Source organism: Pleurodeles waltl, chromosome 6 (assembly GCF_031143425.1).
Source record: "Pleurodeles waltl isolate 20211129_DDA chromosome 6, aPleWal1.hap1.20221129, whole genome shotgun sequence".
Lineage (NCBI taxonomy): Eukaryota > Metazoa > Chordata > Amphibia > Caudata > Salamandridae > Pleurodeles > Pleurodeles waltl.
Window position 1 is genome coordinate 570,494,065 of NC_090445.1, and position 8,404 is coordinate 570,502,468.

Here is an 8,404-nt window from a genome sequence, read left to right on the forward strand (position 1 = left end):
ATCTTTCCAAAACAAAGGGCCTGATTTAGAGTTTGGCAGATGGGGTTACTCCATCTCAAACGTGGCAGCTATCCAGTCTGCTGTATTACTATTCCATTATAGCCCGTGGAACTTGTAATACAGCGGACAGGATATTTGTCGCATCTGTGACATAGTCACCAATCTGCTAAACTCTAAATCAGGCCTTAAGTGCAAAAGGAGAGTGGGATTGTGTCTCCATTCTCATTCAGTTGCTCTACTAACCACTTCCTGGCTTCATAATGGTTTACTAATACAAATGCAAGCTTTATATGACACCTGCAGCTCTCTCATGCAAAATCAATCCAGTGCAGACCAATCCAGTGCTGTCTGAACAACTTTAAGAAGTCAGCAGGGCTTTATGTCAGTGCAGCTTAGTTGAGAAGTGCTAGAATGACTCCAGTTAGCTTCAGGGACGTGGTAGAAGAGAAGTGCAGGAAAAGTGCGGTGCAGCGGATGCAGGCCACACTTCCTTCCCTTGTCCCCACTCATTACCGTATATCTCCCATGCTCTGGCTCTACAAACTAGACTGCTTTCTCCGTTTTGCCTTAATCCACTAAATAAGCCAAATCGAAGCACCGCATCAGGCACACACCACAAACGCCTGGCTTTGGACCCACCTCATAGGGTTTATTTCTCAACCCTAAGGCTCAGCCACAAGAAGCAGGGGGCTGGGATGGCACCGCGCACCATCGTTCTGTAGGCATCGGCGTGGGGCAGGAGGGAGGCACGCACATGGTATATTTAGAGTATGTGAGCGCAAGAGGAGGATTTAGCTCCCCATTACGTTTTTTTTATCATTACAGACAGACACACAATACTTGCTTCTAAATTGGTTGGTTCCTCAATGCTTAATGTGAGCTGGTGGTTGGTTGCTGGTGGAACCACTAGCTCTTATTTTTGGCAAACAGCACTTATTTTTTTTCTCAACCTACTTTCAGCAAGAGAAAGGAAACCACAAAAGGGAAAAAGAAAAAGGGGGGAAAAGATGGAAAAAACAGTCATAAAGAGCGAAAGCATTGACGAAAAGAACCTGAAAGAGTGTGATAAAGAGGCAAGAAGCATTGGGTGGTGGATGAAAGAGGTATGAGGTGGAATCAAGATGCTACAGCCATGGTGTTCGGCACCCTGAAATTTGTTGCACAATTGTGGGCGCCTGCACTTATTATTTTACAAATTAAGCACTGGAGGTTCCTTCTGCATTTCTAGAGTTATCAGAAGCAGTAGCTGTCACATTGAAAATAACTGATAAGTGGAAAATCCATCCAGTGGTATACGTCTTTTATATAAACCCAGATAGATTTGTGGAAGAAAGTCCTCCTCCTCTTCCTACCATGGTAGATGTGCAATCTGAATAAGAAGTAGAACCCCTCCTTGATTCTAGGGTACGACATGGTGAGCTCTTGTTGCCTGGAAGACTTATGATATTTCGGAATTCTCCTCAGAACCGTCTATTTTACATTCCCCGGTTAATTAGAGAATTCCATGCAAGATGCCCCAAATAAGCCAAGTCTTCCAACAACATCTTTAGGGGATGGGGCTTTCCAGGAGCGGGCGTGGTATTGTCAGCAAATCGAGGAAGTAGCTCACTGACATCATGGAAAAAGATTGCTTAAGCCCCAGTGGGAGTACGCTGAAAGGTGGAATGACGAGACAGGGCAGACTACATGTCTGAGATGCTCTACAGGAGATTTGACTTTAAGCTTGGCTAGGATCTGTTGAAGACTGGGCACTGGGCAGCAAAAAGTCCAGACAAGAACCAGCCCACTAACAACGTTGTTTACTCACTTTCGGGTTAGGAAATTCATTACCGGGGCATTCTAGGCAGCAGCTGCATTTAAGCATGATTTAAGCATACAGAAGCTGCCTAGTAACTTTCCTTTTTGCTGCATGGCTTCCCGATCCAGCTAGTTCAGCGTTGTATTCGGATTCCCGCACTTGTTTTGTTTTCTCCATTTAATGGGTCCCTTGTGTTAGCAGGGTTTAAGCAGAGTTCTTGATGTTTGCTTCTTGGTCTATCTAATCATCCTCAATCTGGAAATGGTGGCTCTCTCTGGTGTCCTAGACTTGCATGTGTGTATTGTGGTCAGCTTAGGGCTCAGCAAAGTGCAGGCTGCATTGGAGCTCAGTACCCAATGTCCATTGCTGATTTTAAGGTTTGTTTAATCCCCTAATAGTCACGTGCTCATTTGTAACCAACATCCACATCCCTGCTGACCTCCTAGCCATCCCATCAAAGCAGATGAGCGGCACCTGCATGTCTCACTCTCTTTCCCATCCCATTTCCCCTCATCTTCTCTCAATAATATGTGCATGACCACCCATCGACAGAGAGGGAGCGGTAGGATTGGGATTCTAAAATACATCGACTACACAGAATTCATTCCAGCTTGACAGGTACAGAAATGTTTTTCCAGATCCTGGGTGCAAAGAAAGAGACGGCCTCTAGCCGTTTTCTTTTTTTAGCATTCGATCCTATGGTGTTCTGGCCATAGGTGTGCAGAGAGCCATGTGCTCCCAGACTTTAAAGACTCCTGTGACTGCCCCCATTGGCAATTCATTTTGTGATGGATCACTATTACATCTCTGCAAGGAACTTACCAGATGGAGTGATGTGCAGTTATGAGAAGGCAGCACCGTCCAGGTGTACATGCTCAGCACTTTGAGGGAGCACATGTTTGGTTTCTGTGGGCAACACCCCAAAAAGTGTCTCTCTCCTCTTCACTGAGACTGAGTTGGCATTTCCACAGCTTCGTTCATCTGGATGGGGTGTAGCTTGTATAAAGTGCTGACTAAATAAATATACGTTGGGTTCTTCATCTCAAGCCTGTAAGAAGCAATACCTCTCAAAATATAGGCATCATTTGTTGTCTTTTCACCACAAATTGTCAATAAAGAGATGTTATGCAAAAATGTAGGTTTGTCTACCCAAATATATGACTCTTCCCAATATGGTGAGTTTTTATCCAGTGATTGTTACCTGAAATCCCCAATCCAAAAAGGAGTAGTCTGTTTCCTTTGGTGCCTTTCCCTTTTATACCATTTATAAGCAGGCACTGATAAGAGGTGAACTTTAATGTATTCCAGTCTCTTATTTTTACTCCTGTCCATCACCTATTTGTTACCGTTTTTGTCCCTGATGTTTTTCTCCTCTACTTGTAGCTGGATTCCTTCTTGGATTTATGTTCTGGAAGATCTATACTGGGATATTTGTCAGCCCTGGTCCAGGGTTATTATTCATGGCTTGCTTTCCAACATCTGCATTGATTCATTTACAATAAGAACCACAAAGATTGCCAAGAATGATTTGTCTGCCCTTTGTGGCTTCCCCCCCTAAGGGGTAGTCTCATTAGGGGACACTTGACAACATTCACATGAATACTAAGTGAAAGGTCGCACTGTAGCTACTGGGTAGAGTCACCCTTTCTTTGGGTAATCAAGAACAAAACTAGATAGATCTTCCAGCACCCAGTCTTTGACAATTATAATGTGTACATAGCTCTCAATCAAATGGCGTCCTTCACTCATCACCTGGCCAAATCAGACAAGTCTTTGAAAAATACGTGATTCTCAAAAGGACGCTGATGTTTGCATCAAGGAAGTACATGGACAGTACGGTAGAGAAAGCCAAAGTTCCTAGAACTAAAAAGGCCTACTTTCAAGCACGCATGTCTGACGCCAACAGTTCAGGTAAATAACTCTTCAGGATTCACCATCAACTAACTTTTGTCTGGCTATCTTTGGTGGGACCCTCACCTCAAATCTTTGTGACAATCTGGTGCTGCACTTCTGATCCAAAAAAGACACAATCCTGTCAATGTGACATTAACAATTCCCAGAATCCTATTATCATTGCTGAAGTAATCCTCAATCACATAACATTGCACAACTCAACTGCTGTCAAAGAGACTGAGGTTCGGGGATCATTAATGCAAGAAAACCTGCATTCCCTGTCTCTAATCTGCAACTCAAAAGTAATTAAACTGTGTCAACTCACCCTTGCACCCAATATCTCAAGTGTATCATTGTATCATTGGATTAAGTGGATATTTCCCAATAAAGCTCAAACTTGTAATATCACTATTCTGTTGAAGAAGACAAATGTTGATACAGAGTGATTGGAAAAATACAGGTCAATTTATGGTCTCCCTTGCTTAACCAAAGTCCATAAGAAAGTAGAAAAATAACCAATTATCTTAACTTGAACAGAACAAGCATCTCAGTAAGTTCCGGTCCAGGCTCTGTCTGGAATCCTCCATAAAAAGAGGAACGGTTCGCTCCTCTGGCCCAAGTACAGGCTGTCTGGATTTCTACAATTAGGAGAGATTAAAAAACATGCAGATTCTGTTCTGCTTTGACAGATGCATGGAAACATTGCTGACGGGGAAACGCAAGTTGAGGTCCTAGACATTGTGGCCTAGTAGAACATAAGGCCTGATTACGAGTTTGTCAGTCCCGGGACTGCAATGGTGGGGTTGGCAGTCCTACTGTAGTCTGTCTGCCGATCAGACCGCCGCATTACGAGTTGGTGGTCGTACCAACGAAAGACCACCATTGGTCCGCCGGCACTGCCAGGTGGCATAGACCGCCACTGTCACGAGGAAGCACAAACAGACTGGCAGAGCCATTGGTTTCCGCTGGGCTCATTACAAGGTTGCACACCGCCAATGTGACATTGGCAGTCCAACCACAATGTACAAGCTGTCGGGAATGGACAGTATAAAGGGAGACCCTCACCTGCAGATGGCCTTAAACTTCTGGTGCCGCCCTGGAGTCCTTCACTAACGTCATGCTGCTGCTGATGATCACCGAAAGACAATGAAACCAACACTGCTGTGGACGCCAACAACCGTGAATGCACACATCTACCTGAATCACTAACCTTAAAAACAGCTTTTACCACCAGCTTACATATCATAGAGGGGGCACGCCACGGGTAGCAGGTACACGTCTCAACCTATACACACTCAGTAACATACATCAACACGGACACGTACACAGTACACCCCCTTTGGGCAGCACACTCACCCTGCACTGCAACACTACACAAATACACATGGCCCCACAGCTCAGGCGCAGGGAGACTCAAGGCTACTCAACATTGTCACACACATCAACAACACACCTACAACACATATACAGATACAACTTACACACTCACAGTCCACACTGGCCAGGGACTGCCCTCACATACAACACACATATGTATTGATGTGGCATGGAACACAAAACAACACCACCATTAAAAAGCCCTGCAATTGACAAACACATCACAGTACAATGGAAGGACAATGGCATTCACAAAACACAGATAGACAAATAGACAAATAACACTACTCCACCTATACCTGCACAATTGTGATGGGGCCCTCTGGGACACCCAGGGAAGGAGACTGCACTAGGACATATATCACTTTGAACAGGCCCCTCAAACAACATGTGCACAGGAAATGGCCCTACATGGGGCTCAGGATCAAAAAATACCAAACCCAAATGGCATGCACATTTGCACAATGGAGAAAAGGCAAGTCAACAAAACACATACAACTCCCACTGCATGTGACATACCTCTACAGGAACTAGCTGCAATGGGCACACACTTAAATGAACACATGCACAGTCTAATACAAACACAGCTAGCACAACTTAACACACTACATGTCTGCACAAACAAAACTCAAGATGACACACATCACATGAATATAGTAGACACATCAGGGGAACAAGTCTAACACCATACATGCCCACAATGGACAACAAAAAGAAATACCATACCAATCACTACACAATGCCATTACACCGCCATTGCATTTACACACACATACCTATACACACAGCATATACCCTTCTCTTGGGGGTCACAGGACTGCCCACAAAGTCACATACTGCAAACAACAGCACATGGAGCAGCAAGCAGGCACAAACACACACAACTGGAGTCACACAAGCAAAGTCACCCAGGAACAACATCAACCTACGAAAGGAATTGAAGGACAAAGGTATACCCAACAAGATCAAACTCTTTGTCTTTAATTCGACCAACAGCTATGGCAAAAACAACATCCAAAGACCATTGGCCAGTCCAATAAATGTCCAAATCGTGACACAGTGTTGTGCCTCTACTTGACTCCTGACTGCCATGTAACCTCCACAGTAATGGGCATCAAGGGGACAGGCAGGCACCTCAGGGATTATACGGGAGTGAGGTTGGATTTGAGGGGGAGAAGACTCCTTTTTGGGAAGGGTGTGCTTCTTCTTGTGGGGGGGCAGGGGAGGCCTTGGAGGTGAAATAGATGGCCTTGGAGATGGATGAGTGCCTTTTGGGTGTGGTTCGGGGGGAGAACAGGGGTGGTAAGGTCTAGTTCACAGAGGAAATGTGTTTTGGACACACAGGATGGTCATCAGAAGGTGTTCAGGATTTGGAGGTTGATGGAGTGGTTGTCTGACGTGTAGTTGTGGATGTCTTGGGTGCATGCTTATGGGAGGTATGCCTGTGTGTGGTGGGCGTCTGTTGGGTGGGTGAGTGAGGGTATTTATGTGTCTTGAGCTTGGGGGTATGGAGGTGCTGGGGGATGCCATGGTGAGTGGGTTGGTGTCTGTTGGGGTGGTGACTGCAGGTATGGTGGATGTGCTAGATGTAGGTGTTTTAGTAAATGTGATGTCTGCGGGTGTGGTGTTTAGGGTGGGTGTCTGCGGTTCTGCTGGGGTGGTGTCTGGGTAAGATGGGTGTGGTGGATATGTCTGTGACTATTGTGGTGGTGCCTGTAGGTAGGCTTGATGTTGTGTGTGTGATGCGGGGGTGGTGAGGATGTCAGGGAAAGTAGTGACTGTTGCTGTGTCTGCGGTGAGTGTTTTTTGTGTACGTGCCGGTGGTGTGTCTTGTGGTGCTTGTGTTTGTGTGTTCTATATTTGTCTGTTGCAGTGGATACCTGAGAATCTGTTTATGTGCTTTGAGTACGTCGGTTAAAGGGGAATTTGGACTGGCAAGATGGAGGTGGAGGGGGAACGGAAGGTGGGAGGGTGACTGGCTTCTGTCAGCGTGGAGACCAGAGCCTGAAAAGATCTCTGTAGGGTAGCCATTGCACAATGAATGCCTTCCAGGAATGTACTGGTCTGTTGGAGTTGACCTGCCAATCCCTGGATGGCATTCACTACGGTGGTCTGACCCACAGAGCTACTTCTCAGGAGGTCAGTAGCCACCTTACTGAGGGCAGTAGAGCTAACGGGCTGGGGTGGAGGTGCTTGTGGCAAAAGAGACGCCCACCCTCTTCGGTGAGCGGGCGCAGCCAACTTGGTGGGGAGCAATAGGAAGGGCGCTGATAGAAAGATGGGTGACGGACATGGATGGTACTGAGGGGGTCCACGATGGTTCTGCCACAACTTGGGAATGGCCACTGAAGAAGGAATCTGATGATGATGACTAATGTTCGGTCTCCCCTGTGGTACTCCCCTCACCCTCCAGGTCTCTGTGTTGGTGGTATCTTGATCAGGGGCCAGATGCTTCCCCATTCAGGTGTGCTCGCTTGCCAGTGCTGATGCTGCAAAAATAAATAGAAATAGGGTCACAACATGTACCTCATAACATTTAAACCACAATTCTGAGTGACAAAGAATACTATCAGGTGAAGTAGGCCTCAGCAAAAACTTACATCTAAGTCACACATACAAGTGCCATACTATATGCTTGCATGCCATCTGGATTTCCCAAAGTTACCCACAAGAAAATCAGGATGACAGACTACATATGGGTCCTCTCTTCATCCCTAGTGCTATGCCACATGCAGCAGACTCCAGTTAACTTTTAGCCAACAAAAGTATCCTATTGTAAAGTACACACCCATTTTTCACACACAATATGTACACACATCCATTTTGCACTTTCATGATGTACCAACAATTTGGGATGAAGCCAATGACACCCAGCTGACTTTGATACAAAAGTGAAATATCCTAGAGTATTTGAAAATGGAAATACCCATGTCATAATGGACACATGTCAACATTGTACAGATCTAAAAGTGGCACCTGTCACAATAGAGTCAAGGAGGAACTACCAGTGTCACACAGAGAGACCGTCCATGTGTTAATGAAAGAAACATCAATGATGTCAGGTTTAATACTTCAGGGAGTAATGTCTCAAGGATACACACAACAAAGAATCAGTAAGCCCCAGGATGGTCCCCACTAATTTCTGACACCCATGACAATGCCAACATCTGAGTGTGTCAGTAGTACACATCTGTTCCTTGAATGTTGTAGAGACACAGAACTCACAGTCACAAATAGAAAGACTCCAACCTGTTGTCCAATGAGAAGCAATATCACTACGCACATCTTGGACATGCCAAACATGGTCACTATCTGTGGATGAATGCATGAACCCAA